This window comes from Camellia sinensis, chromosome 2 (assembly GCF_055761805.1).
Source record: "Camellia sinensis isolate YWXY chromosome 2, ASM5576180v1, whole genome shotgun sequence".
Lineage (NCBI taxonomy): Eukaryota > Viridiplantae > Streptophyta > Magnoliopsida > Ericales > Theaceae > Camellia > Camellia sinensis.
Genome location: NC_138962.1, coordinates 155,135,702 through 155,149,102, shown reverse-complemented (window position 1 = coordinate 155,149,102; position 13,401 = coordinate 155,135,702).

Below are 13,401 nucleotides of genomic sequence, written 5' to 3'. Positions count from 1 at the left end.
TACCCAGCCTATAATGATGATTATGTTGTTGCCTAATTTAAGTGGAGAATGTCATTTGTTAGAGACATGAATACTTTTAGTCATTAAACTGTGGAACCTCGTTTTTGGATTAGATTGTTTTTATCAAAACTGTATGCCAATCTAGTTTCTATTATATACATCTTATTTTCGAATAGAACCTTATTTTCAAAACTGTATTTACTATCCATACTTCTACTCACTGAGCTATCAGCTGACTTAGTTGTTTACCATTTTCAGGTGACAGAAAGACTTAGAGTGGACTCCTGGTGTAGTGGGGACTCAATTGCATGGACCTCTAGAACATTCATTTTTTTTTTTAGACTGTTATGTCAATTTTGTGCATACTTTTTGATTGAAATTCATTTAGGATTATTTTATTATGTGGGTTGTTTGTGTCCCATTGGTTTGGATAGTATTGATTAGGGTTGGTTTTGCCTATTTATACTTGTGACTTGTCATTGGCTTTAGTTTTAATTTATTTATTACTGGATTATTGTTACATTTATTCTATGTGATTATAGATTCGTGTTTAGGCTTACGTATGCCTTGGCTAAGGCCCTGCAGGCCACGGCCAGTCATGCCCGGATTTGGGGTGTGACCGAGATCACATATGAAATCGATAAGATATTTGAAGAATTCAACCAAATATCTGAATTCGTGTATGAGTCGCTTTGATTGACTTCTACAAATTGAATCTATGCTTTCATTTATTGCATCCATTGTGGATTAGAGGGGTGGAATGGCATTTATATTATGTCAACTATTAGCCTCTCTTGCTTTATTTTGGAATTGGTTAGATTTTACTTCTCATGTGTATTTGTCTCCTCTTGAATTAATATGGGAGATACTTCATATGACAAAATCAGAAGTCTAAAAGTTTCTAATTCTTAATTCTACTTTTATGTTTTTTGTTTCTATATTTCTCTCAAATTGGTTTCGTTTCTTATTTAATTTTTTTCCCTCTGTTTTTGGCCATACTTGGTTATTTGCATATGCAAAGTTCAATTTCATTATTTTTCCCATCCATCTTAGAACAACAGCAACATAAATTTTATATAAAAAAGCGTATTGCAACTGCGTGTAGGGGTCCAACTAGTATTAATAAAATCATAGAAACTATCCCAAATTAACAGTGCAACTTTTTTTTAATGTGGATCTTCTCAAAATAAGAAATCGGAAGTTTTTCAAAATATGTGGGGCCATTTCCTATGTAGACCTTGTAAAAATAAAATAGTGTGAGTGTTTTTGACGGCCCTATATATCAAATCCAACAATGCTAGAGACCTCAAAATTTTGTGGCTCAAATGGCTTAAATCACTCAAAACGACGTCGTTTTGACAGATTTGAGCCATTTGAACCACAAAATTTTGAGCTACCAAACATTTTCCTATCAAAATCATCAACTACCTTTTTTCTTAGGTATGCATTGCATACCATATGCAAGGCTCTCAAACATTCCTTACACATTTATTGTTTTAGGTTATGTAAGTTTGTATTAGTACTTATACAAATTTGTGTTAACACTTATACATTTTTGACCTGCTAAGCAGGTCAACTTATAGGTAAAACTAATAAAATAATAGATTATATTATATACGTGTAAGTATTTTCACAAAAACACATAAATTTTTACAAAAATGAGCAAGTTTTTTGTCAAAAAATTTAGAGCAACACGAAAATGAGTAAATTTTCACAAATCACATAAGTGATTTCACAAAAATGCGTAAGTGAACATAAATACGTGTAAGTCCTTGGAGGAAAACTTTAATTTCAGAAATATGCGTAAATTTCACAAATCACGTAAATTATTTCAAAAAAATACATCATTTTCACAAAAATGAGTAAGTTTATTCTCAAAAATTCAGAACAACACAAAAATGTGTAAGTTTTCACAAAAATGCATAATTGAACACAAATACGTGTAAGTCCTTGGAAAAAACTTGAATTTCACAAAAAAGGCGTAAGTTTTCACCAATCACTTAACTTATTTCAAAAAATGTGTAATTTTTTCACAAAAATGCATAAGTTTATTCTCAAAAATTTAAAACAACACAAAAATGAGTAAGTTTTCACAACTCACATAAGTGCTTTCACAAAAATGTGTAAGTAAACACAAATGCACATAAGTTCCTGAAAGAAAACTTGAATTTCACAAAAATTTGTAAGTTTTCACAAATTTTTTTTTTTAATTTTTTTGAGTAGATATTTTTTTGATTTTCTATATGGACAAAATTTCCCTCCCAACAATGGTACACATTTTGTATTTAACACCGACAAATGCATTCACAATGATGCGTTAAGGTGATGGGCCATATATTATTGAGTTGATAACCAATAAATTATATCATTGTGTGTTGAATTGTGAAATCTTGAATAATTTTTTTTATTTTAATGCGTCAATTTTGAATTAGTTATGAGAGGGTAATTTATGTGTAAATTGGACCGAGCTGGGTAATGGGCCGTTGTGGGCCACAGTACGAAAAGCTGAGTAAAAAGGCCATGGGGTTACTCCGGCCCAAGGAAGGTGTAAAGTTACTCCAGCCAAGAGAGGTGTAAAGTTACTCCGGCCCAAGAGAGATGTAAAGTTACTCCAGTTGGCGAAAGGCTTGAAGTTACTCCGTTCCGGAAGAGACTTGGAGTTAGGCCGGTTTGAAGACGCTTTGAAGTTAGTCCGGTGTCAGAGTTAGCCCGGTTATGACGTATTGTGGTTAGACCGGTCAGAACCTTGCTATTGGGTAGCTCGGTCTAACTACACCATTCTTTGTACATGAGGAATCGAGATAAAGAGTAGTGGAAAGGAGAACCGAACTAAAGGTAGTTCGGTCTACTCTACGGCTCAGTATAGCCTTGATTACCTCGGTCATGTTGGAGCCCGGCCATAGAAGAACCATCTCACTTGGTTTAAGCAGTGAGGGGGGGTTGAAGGATAAGCATTATCTTTCGGGAGTATGAATCCTAGGAGGACTTTGCCTGGAGAAACAAAAGTCCTACTAGGATTGTGCCACACGGAACCTATAAAAACTCACAACATCACCTTTGGAGAGGTAATACAATTTTGCTTCCTGAATACACAGAGCTTTTGTCTATTTGTCAAGCTTACTGACTTAGGCATCGGAGAGGTTTCAGGCACACACCCGCCGGCTAGCTCGCGTTTGTGTTTTCAGGTGACAAAGCAACGACGTTCGGAGGAGCGCAGACTTGGTCAACAGGATTATACGAGAAGGGTTATTTCTTTCCCGTACAATTGGCGCCGTCTGTGGGAACTAACAGACAGAACGAAACCTCTTGATCAAGTTTCCTTCGATTAGTTGAATGGTGCACATTGAAGATTTAATGCAGTCCGCCATCGACGGACAGACACCAGATGGGGGTACAAGGAGCGAAGGCCTACCTTCTGTCCCTCCTATGACGGACTTGGAGACACCGCGACAGAATCCGAGGAGGGATGCCAGGGGGAGGAGGCAGACTAACAGCCCTCGTCGCTCTCGTTCACAAAGTCCTGACAGGCAGAGGCGGAGGATGGATCCTCAATCTTTGGAGGACCGCGTAAAGGAGCAAGTCGAGTTGATACGACGGATGGCGGCGGACATGGAGGCCTTGAAGCGCCAGATGAAGGGAAAAGAAGTGGTGACAGGAGAAGGGCGCAAAAACAAGACGCCCCCTCGCCACTCAGAAAATCGTAGTAGGAATACCGCACCCTCGCAAGCAGAGAGTAGAAGCCTCAGGACAGGCGATACTCAATCCAGTTCTTCCAGAACTCGTCACTCCAGGTCTGAGAGGACGAGATCTGAGAGATCGTACACTGAAGGAAGCACGTATTGGCCCTCACATACGCACCAAACCAGATCCAGACAGACGGAGTTGCCCAGATCATCCGACTTACGAACCGTGCTCGAGGAAAAGGCACGATGCAAGGAGGATGCCGGGCACGTGATCCACACAGAGTTTTTGCCTTACAGCGGTTGGCTCCTCGGACGCATGGAAGCGTCGAGGTTGGAATGCCCATACCGCGCCTTGCCTATGAACCAACGGACAAGGCACTAGCGAGGCTGCAGACCTCACCTTTCGTTTCGGCGATTGAAAACGCGCCCCTGCCATCAGGCTTCCTTCAGCCCAAATTCACTACATATGAAGGGAAGACGGACCCCTACTCGCACTTGAGCCACTTTCGCCAGGTCATGGCTGTGTACAGGCGAAACAAGGCCTTGATGTGCATGCTCTTCCCATCTAGCCTTGGCGACCTAGGCTTGACTTGGTTCGAGAAACTTCCAGAAGGCAGCATAGCCTCTTGGGCGCAATTGGCGGAGGCATTCGTAACGAGGTTCCGAACAAAGACTAAAACCCCGGTGGAGATCGACCAGCTACTCTCCATCGACATGGGTGACAAAGAGACCCTAAGATCCTACAACAGCTGCTACTGGGAGACCTTTAACCAGATTGGGGACTGTCCCACCAATCTCGCTATTGCGCAATACAAGAGAGGCGTTCCGGTCGAAAACAGACTAAGGGACTCAATCACCATGACACCGCCCCTCACCATGGAAGCCCTGATGGAAAGAGTGCATCAGCACATCAGGGTGGAGGAGGATGGCACACGTGCCAAAGCAAAATCTGGTGCGACCACAGTACCAGAAAAGAAGACCTCAGCAAAGGTCAACACGGTAGATCGTTCAAGCAAAAACAGACGAGGCAGACGAGACAACGATGAGGACCAGGATAAAAGATGGTTGAGAGTCCGCACTGCTATAACCACGGTCTTCAAGAAACCGATCTATCGAATTCTAAGTGAAATACGGGATGAGTCTTTCGCCAGATGGCCAGCCAAGCTTGGGGAAGCTCAGAAGGACTATGACGAAAGATCACGGTGCACCTTCCACAAAGAAAAGGGGCACCGAACTGAGAATTGTACGCCGTTGAAACAGCACCTGGAGGAGTTGGTGGCAGCAGGTCACTTGGATAAATACATTGAAGGAGGAACGCAACTAGCCCCCCAGGACCAGAATGTGCCTGACGGGATGCCAATAGACGCCCCACCTCAAGGCATTATTAATGTGATACATGGAGTCTTTGAACCTGAGCGTGTATGAGAGCTCAGGGGATCAATCAAAAAGGTCGAACACCTAAGAGAGGTGCTAAGTGCCCAACCGGCCATCAAGAAGGGGAAGACAGAGGCCAAAAATGTCATGTCTTTTTCGGATAAAGACTTGGAACGGATATATTGCCCTCACAATGATGCCCTGGTCGTCACTCTCCGAGTCAAGGATTTTGACGTCAAGCGGATTCTGATTGACCAGGGTAGTTCGTGTGAGATCATGTACTACGAAACATTTAAACAATTGAAGCTACAAGACAAAGACTTGGCGCCTGCCGTATCTCCCCTAATTGGATTCAACTTCATGCCAGAATGGCCCGTCGGCAAAATAATTCTTCCAGTCAGAGCAGGAAGCGTAACGAAACAAGTGGAGTTCTGGGTGTTGAAGGTCCCCTCCACTTATAACATCATCTTGGGCAGAACATGGCTGCACGCCATGCGATCGGTGGCATCATCCTACCACCAAGTAATGCGGTTCCCCAATGATGCCGGGATAATTGAAGAAGTATATGGAGATCAGATCATGTCGAAACAATGTTTCGTTACGGTGAATGGCAGCCGCGCTGCCAAAGGATACGTTCATTCGGTGGAAGAACCTGAGAGCAATGAGCTATTCACAGATATCGGCAAAGAAGCAGATCAGAAAGCGGTAGAAGACTTGGTAAAGGTGAATATAGATGAAAAGAACCCGGATAAGTTCTTTTTGCTTGGTTCGTCGTTGTCCAGCACTGAGAGATTAGAGGTCTTGGAATTTTTGACCTCTAACATCGAAGTGTTCGCCTGGACGCCATACGACATGCCAGGCATTGATCTCAATTTCATCTGTCACCAACTCAATGTTCACCCGTCAGCCAGACCAGTTATTCAGCGCACGCACAGATTGGCACTCCATCACGCCGAAATAGTGGCGAAAGAGGTGGGAAACCTACTGGAAGCAGGAGCAATCAGAGAAGTGCACTACCCAAGATGGATCTCCAACACAGTTGTAGTGCCAAAAAAGAATGGCAAGTGGCGTGTCTGCGTCGACTACAAAACAGTCAACAAGGCGTGCCCTAAGGACAGCTTTCCTTTACCACGGATAGATCAACTGGTCGACCTAGTGGCGGGGCACAACCGACTTAGCTTCTTGGACGCATATAGAGGCTACCATCAAATCGTCATGCATGAACCAGACCAGGAGGTCACATCCTTTATAACTCCCAGAGGACTGTACTGTTACAAGGTCATGCCTTTTGGCCTAAAGAACGCAGGGGCAACATTCCAACGGATGGTCACCAAGATGTTTGAACCATTGTTAGGCAGAACAATGGAAGCTTACATCGACGACATGGTGGTCAAGAGCAAGGATGAAAATGACCATCTCAAGGACCTAGGCGGGATGTTTGAGATCCTGAAGAAGCACAAGTTGCGCCTCAATGCGTCCAAATGTGCATTCGGAGTAGGATCTGGCAAATTCCTAAGATTCCTTGTGACCAACCGGGGTATAGAAGCGGACCCCTCTCATATCAAAGCAATCCAGGATTTGGAGAGACCAAACTCAGTGAAGGAAGTGCAGCATCTCACCGGCATGGCAGCCGCACTCAACCGATTCATTAGCCGGTCATCGGATAGACTACGACCATTCTTCCATGCACTAAAAGCCAAGTTTGAGTGGGACGAAGAATGCGACCGCGCTCTGGAAAGCCTGAAGGAATATATGTCCTCTCCACCACTACTTGTCACCCCCATACCTGAGGAAGAACTCTTCCTATACGTAGCAGTCTCTCAGCACGCAATTAGCGCAGTGTTGGTCCGTGCGGAAGGAATCCAACATCTGCATATCTATTATGTCAGCAAGACATTGCTGGGCGCCGAAACAAGGTACTTGCCATTGGAAAAATTGGCCTTGGCCTTGATGATGGCCTCAAGGAAGTTGTCGCACTACTTTCACGCCCACACCGTAGTCGTCCTAACAGCTTTCCCATTAAAAGCTTTGTTTGAGAGGGCTAACTTTTCTGGGCGAATCCTGAAGTGGGCAGTAGAGTTGGGACAATTCGACATCAAGTTCCAACCCAGAACCGCAATAAAAGCTCAAGCATTGGCGGATTTTGTCGCAGAATTTACTCCAGGAAGTCATCACATCTGCCCAGTCGATCTGACTGACACAACCGAACTTGGGACAGAAGTTGACACCGGAATAGCGCAACCCCTGGTGCAGGACAGGGCTGAGCAAGCGATCCGTGAAATCCGTAATCCGATCCAGTCCAGTCCAATCCGATAGGTTTGGATTGGTTTTTTGAATTCGCGGTTCGGTTCCGGATTGAAGAATTAAAAATCCGTAGTCTACGGATTGGTTTCGGATTGAACCCCACGGTTCCGGATTGGAACCGATCCGAACCGTATACAAATAGCTTATATTTTTATTATACATCATCCCCCATAGTATCTTCTCTTAATTCTATATAAAATCTAAACTCAAACCTAAAACCATATAATATCTTCTTTTATTACTCTTGTTTGTTGGTTTTTAGTTTTAATTTGTAATGGTTTAAATACTTATAGTGAAACCAATTTTCTTATAGTTGTTTAAATTTTAGAACAGTATATCGCTATTATAGAAAAATATGTTGCTATTGTGGAACTAATATAGCGCTGTTTATATTTTTATAAAATTAAAGTGTTATAAATATATTTTGGTTATTTAATTATGTGAATCTGTGGTCCTAAACCGATCCAATCCGTATTTAAATGGATTGGTTCGGATTGGTTCCATGATTTAAACGGATTGGATTGGTTCCAATATTTTAGGAACCGTAGAAAACGGATTGGTCCTGGTTTTATCCCAATCCGATCCAATCCGGACCATGCTCACCCCTAGTGCAGGATACGCAGTCAGACTCCAAGGCAGACCAAAGTAAAGAGGACAAGGAAGAAGCAAACCATACTGCACCAAGCCAAGACTTTCCAACAAATAAAGACTTGGTTCGATCAGATAGCGAGGGGCAGACAGCAAGCAGGGACCTTGAAGAGAACACCAGCGACATTTTAGACCTCACGATGTCATCTGACCCCTCCACTTGCTGGAAGTTGTTCGTTGGAGAGATGTGGAAGCTCTTTGTGGATGGAGCATCCAACCGGCATGGAGCAGGGCTCGGCATAGTCCTCATCTCTCCAGACGGCCTAGTAGTGGAGCAGGCAATCAATCTTGGCTTCCCAATATCAAACAACGAAGCGGAATATGAAGCACTTCTGGCTGGTCTCAAATCAGCATTCTATATGAAGGCCACCGAACTAATGGTTTATAGCGACTCACAACTGGTGGTGAACCAAATATCTGGCGACTACAAAGCAAAAGATGACAGGATGGCAAAGTACCAAGAATTGGTCAGAACAGAGATCAAGAAGTTTGAAGTGGTGAGGATAGAACATATTGGCAGGGAGGAAAACAGCAAAGCAGACGAACTAGCAGGCTTCGCCTCAATGGCAGATACCTCCATCCCTCACCTACTACTGATCGACTACCTACCTAGACCAAGCATTGAAGACCCAGAAGCAGAAGAGGTATGCTGCGCCGATCTAGGCCCTTCTTGGATGGATCCTATCATATTGTTCCTAAAAGATGGCACCCTACCAGAAGAAAAGAAAGAAGCCAACAAAATTAGAGCAAAGTCGTAGGGATTTTGGCTCTCCCCATCCATGGCATTATACAAAAAGTCATTCTCTGAACCTTACTTAAAGTGTGTCCACCCCAGCAAAGTGGAAGCATTCTTGTTCGAGATACACGAAGGCGTATGCGGAAGCCATCAAGGAGGAAGGTCACTAGCATACAGAGCCATTTCACAAGGATATTGGTGGCTATATATGCAGGCAGACTCGGAGAAGTACGTGAAGAAGTGCGAGAAGTGTCAGAAGTTCGCACACCAAATACATCAACCAGCTAGAGAGCTCCTACCGTTGACCAGCCCATGGCCCTTCGCAATGTGGGGCTTGGACATAGTGGGACCACTTCCAACAGCACCAGGCAACAGGAAGTTCTTCCTTGCAGCAACCGACTACTTCACAAAGTGGGTGGAAGCGGAAGCCTTGGCATCAATCAAGGAAAAAGATGTAAAGAAGTTTGTGTGGCAGAACATCATCACTCGGTTTGGCATACCAAAAGCCCTAATCTTAGATAACGACACTCAATTCGACGGCAGAATTTTCAGAGACTTTTGTGAAGAATACAAGATAGAATTCTACAATTCTACACCAACATATCCTCAAGCAAATGGCCAAGCAAAAGCATCAAACAAGGTCGTCTTAGACGGATTGAAGAAAAGGTTAGAGAAAGCAAAAGGCAAGTGGGCAGAGGAACTCCCACATGTTCTATGGGCTTACCGCACTACGCCCCGACGACCAACTGGAGAAACACCATTCTCCTTAGCCTACGGCATGGAAGCAGTAATCCCACTGGAAGTTGGCCTCCCCACAATTAGAAGCGAAAATTTTGATCCAGACCTGAATGGAGAAGCCATAACATTGGAGCTTGACCTTGCGGAAGAAAGAAGAGAAAGAGCACTGGTTCACATTGCCTCATACCAACAAGAGTTATCCAGGAAGTACAACAAGACAGTACATCCAAGGCAATTCAAGATTGGAGATTGGGTACTGCGCAAAGTGATGGGAAATACCCTGATACCAGGAGATGGAAAGTTAGGACCTAATTGGGAAGGACCTTACAAAGTGGTCGGATTAGCTGGTAAAGGGGCATACCACCTGGAAGATGAGGATGGCAAAGCCATTCCAAGGCCATGGAACACTGTCAACCTCAAACTATTTTACTTTTAGCTTTTCTTTTACGAGTATGTGTAATTTTCCTTTCTCTCAATAAGACAAAGTCAATTCTTTTCAGCATGGTTGTTTTTTTGTAAAAGATTGTATTAAGTTAGGGACATCAAAAGCAAGGTTGGCTGGAAAAACCAATCTACAGGTTGGCTGCAAAAACCAACACCCCTCCTAAGCCTAGGATAAGGATCCAGGCTGCAGGACGTTTGGTCGGAATAACCAAACATTTTATTCTAAGTTGGCTGGAAAAACTAACTTAGAGGTTGGCCGGATTAAACCAACTGTTGTTACTCTTCAGCCGAAGTAAGTTTAAGGCTGAAGAGTGGTTGGCTGGATTAAACCAACTCTTGTTACTCTTCAGCCGAAGTAAGTTTAAGGCTGAAGAGTGGTTGGCTGGATTAAACCAACTATTGTTACTCTTTAGCAGAAGTAAGTTTAAGGCTGAAGAGTGGTTGGCTGGATTAAACCAACTCTTGTTACTCTTCAGCCGAAGTAAGTTTAAGGCTGAAGAGTGGTTGGCTGGATTAAACCAACTCTCGTTACTCTTCAGCCGAAGTAAGTTTAAGGCTGAAGAGTGGTTGGCTAGTAAGCATAGATTGATCAACCAAAAAATTGAAATAACACATGAAGCAAAGGAAGCAATCATTCAAACAGAACAGTAAAACTGAGATAACAGTTGGAACAATAGAAATCATTACAAGTGCGAGCATAAAGATCAAACTGGAATAAGAGTTGAACAGAAAAGCTGATTTTCATTGATCAAAATCCAGAACAAATACAGAGGAGGGGCCTTAGCCCGGTTACAAGATCAAAAGAAGAAAAAGAAAAAAGTACAAAATCAGTTAAAAAGGTCATCTATTTCGGCATCCAGCTCAGCATCAACCTGAAGTCCGGTTTCAGACGGAACTAAAGTCTGAGTTGGGAGCTCGGTCTCGGCTTGGAGCCCGGTTTCAGCTGGTTTCTCAGTGGTCAGACCTTCTACCGTTGGCTCCGCCCGAACTGATTGGTTGGATGGAACATTATCAGCCGGAATGTCAGTTGGCTCATTCTCTTCATCATCAGACGCCTCAAGGAATTGCTTCTGAAGATCGGCTGCATACTCCACCAGTGAGGCCGAAATAAAGTACTGAGGAGCATTGAAGACCTCGGTGTCGGGACCGCAACCGAGCTGCTCCACAGCACCCCTCCAGCCGCACTTGAAGAACAAGTCCTTCGCGGCTTCTCACTGTTGGACGTATGCAGCTTCGCCTTCCTTGAAGCCCTTCAGCTCAGCGTCTACAGCCTTCTTCTTCAGCCCAGCAATTTCGGCGTCCTTTTTCCATTTGAGCTTGACTAGCTCACGAAGGTACTTGTCTTTCATCACGGACAACGACTTCAGCTTATCAGCGTCAGCCGAGGTAACTAGTCCGGTTAGACGAGCTACCTCAGCCTCTAGCTCGGTCGTTTTTTGGCCTGACCCCTTCAGTTCGGTGGCTCTTTCTTCCGCCTCTGCCATGGCTTGCCTAGCCGTTTTCCTGAGCTCCAATACCTTTTGATGGGCAATTTGGCTCTTCTGAAGAGACTGAAATAAATTGGAAGAATCAATAACAAAACCGAACTGAAAGTTGGAAAATTTTGATAGACAAGAGGGGCATCTTACCAGAATCATGGATTTGGTGGCCGATCGGATGGCCCTTAGCTCGGTCAGGTTCTGGTGGTGTTCCATGTCTGCTGGAAGGCAGACACTCTTGGCAATGTTAAATGCCATCAAGTGGTCCTTCTCAGCAACCACTGAATCGGTGTCTTGAATATCTCGGTTTTGGAATTTCAGTTTTGGTGCCCACTTTAAGGCAGCTCGGTCCGAGGGCTCCGGTTGTGGACTTGGAGGGTGGCTCGGTGGAAGGATGGTGTCGTCCTCATCAACCAGACGTTGTTCAGTCTGGGTAGTCCGGGCGCGTTTAGCTTGGCGTGAGGAAGAAGGTTGTTGAGAAGGAAGGGCAACGACGGTCTCTTGAGCCCGGCTTGCTTCAGGTACTTCGGGCCTATTTGTTTCGGTCAGAAGGGCCCTGACTTTGCTTCTCTTGGCCATCTCTTCTTCGGCGATTAGTGGGATTAGTCTAATTTCTGGCAAGGTTGGATCCGGCTCGGGGGCTTCCTCTAGCAGAAAATCGGTCACTCTCGCTTTTCGGCGGCCGCTGTATCTGTATGTCGGTTCAAAATTTAACAGCTTGGCCCAACTCCGTTCTAAATACCGAAGCGCGGCGCAGAGAGTGCCTAGATTGGGGTAGCTGTAAAGTGATTGAAGATGGGTAGAATCTGCATAAAGAAAGCAAATTGTTAGTTCGGTTCAGTAGCAAGTAACCGAAATAAGGTAAAGCATACCAAAAATCGAAGTAATTATACCAGGTTCTCCTTTGTTCCAGTTTATACTTCGGCCTGGGATCTGGGCTTGCTGGTCTTCAAAATTGCCAGACACCCAGAAAAAGTCATCATCGTTTAAGTCCTTATCCGGCGTATCTTTTATTATTTTTTCTCTGCGACGGCGTATCCTAAGGTAGTAGACCCAGCCGTCATCTTTGGAGCTTATGGAGTACTGGTGGAAGATTTCGGCTAGACCGAGGTTAATGCCTGCTTGGCGGTTTAGTTCGGCTATACCCATTATTATACGGTATGAATTGGTGGATAGTTGGGTTGGGCATAGTCTGGTTTGTCTAAGAAACTCACAAATTAAGGGTTGGACTGGAAACCTTAGTTCGGTCTCTATTATTGAAAGCAGGGTAAAGGGTACAAAGCCTGCTTTGCCCCATGGTACGGTATTTTGTTTGGCTAAGGTAAGGTGTACATCGTCAGGTATGCCATAATCCCTTCGAAATTTGGCTAGACCACCTGGTGTCTCTACTAGAAACCTATATTTCCCCATTTATTTTATAAGTTAAAAATAAATTAGTTCGGTCAAAATATTGTGTTCAGTAGTTCGGTTGAGCGCGCAGTGGAGTGCCTGGGCAGCCTAAAGTCTGCAAAGTGAAAAACAAATGTGTTATGCACTGATCATTGGACCGTGCTACAAAGAGAAATGCAAGAAAATAGAGTCCTACTTCGGCTATGAGGATGCTACAGGTTATATCTCGGTGTCAACAAGATATTCGGTAGCTCGGTTGGGGCAAGTTGGTTCGATAGCTCGGTTTGTTGGGTTATTTGGGTTTGAACTACGTGTTTGTTACCTCGGTTGGGCTTCTAGGGGCAGCTTTGTTAGTTCGGACTAAACTAAGGAAGCTGGCTTAGCCCCGAAGACTTAGCCCGGTTGAAAGCTAAAGGTTGCCAGTTTACTAAGTCTAGACTTAGTCCGGTGCGTTTTATCTCGGCTAAAATCAATCAGGAGATGGTGACTTACTAAAACTACTGACATATTCACAAGTTCTAGTTCGGTTATGATTTGGATAGAAGTACACCTAGCTTAAACAGTATTCTAGTTCGGTTGCTTTGTGATTTTGAATCAAAATCAGTAT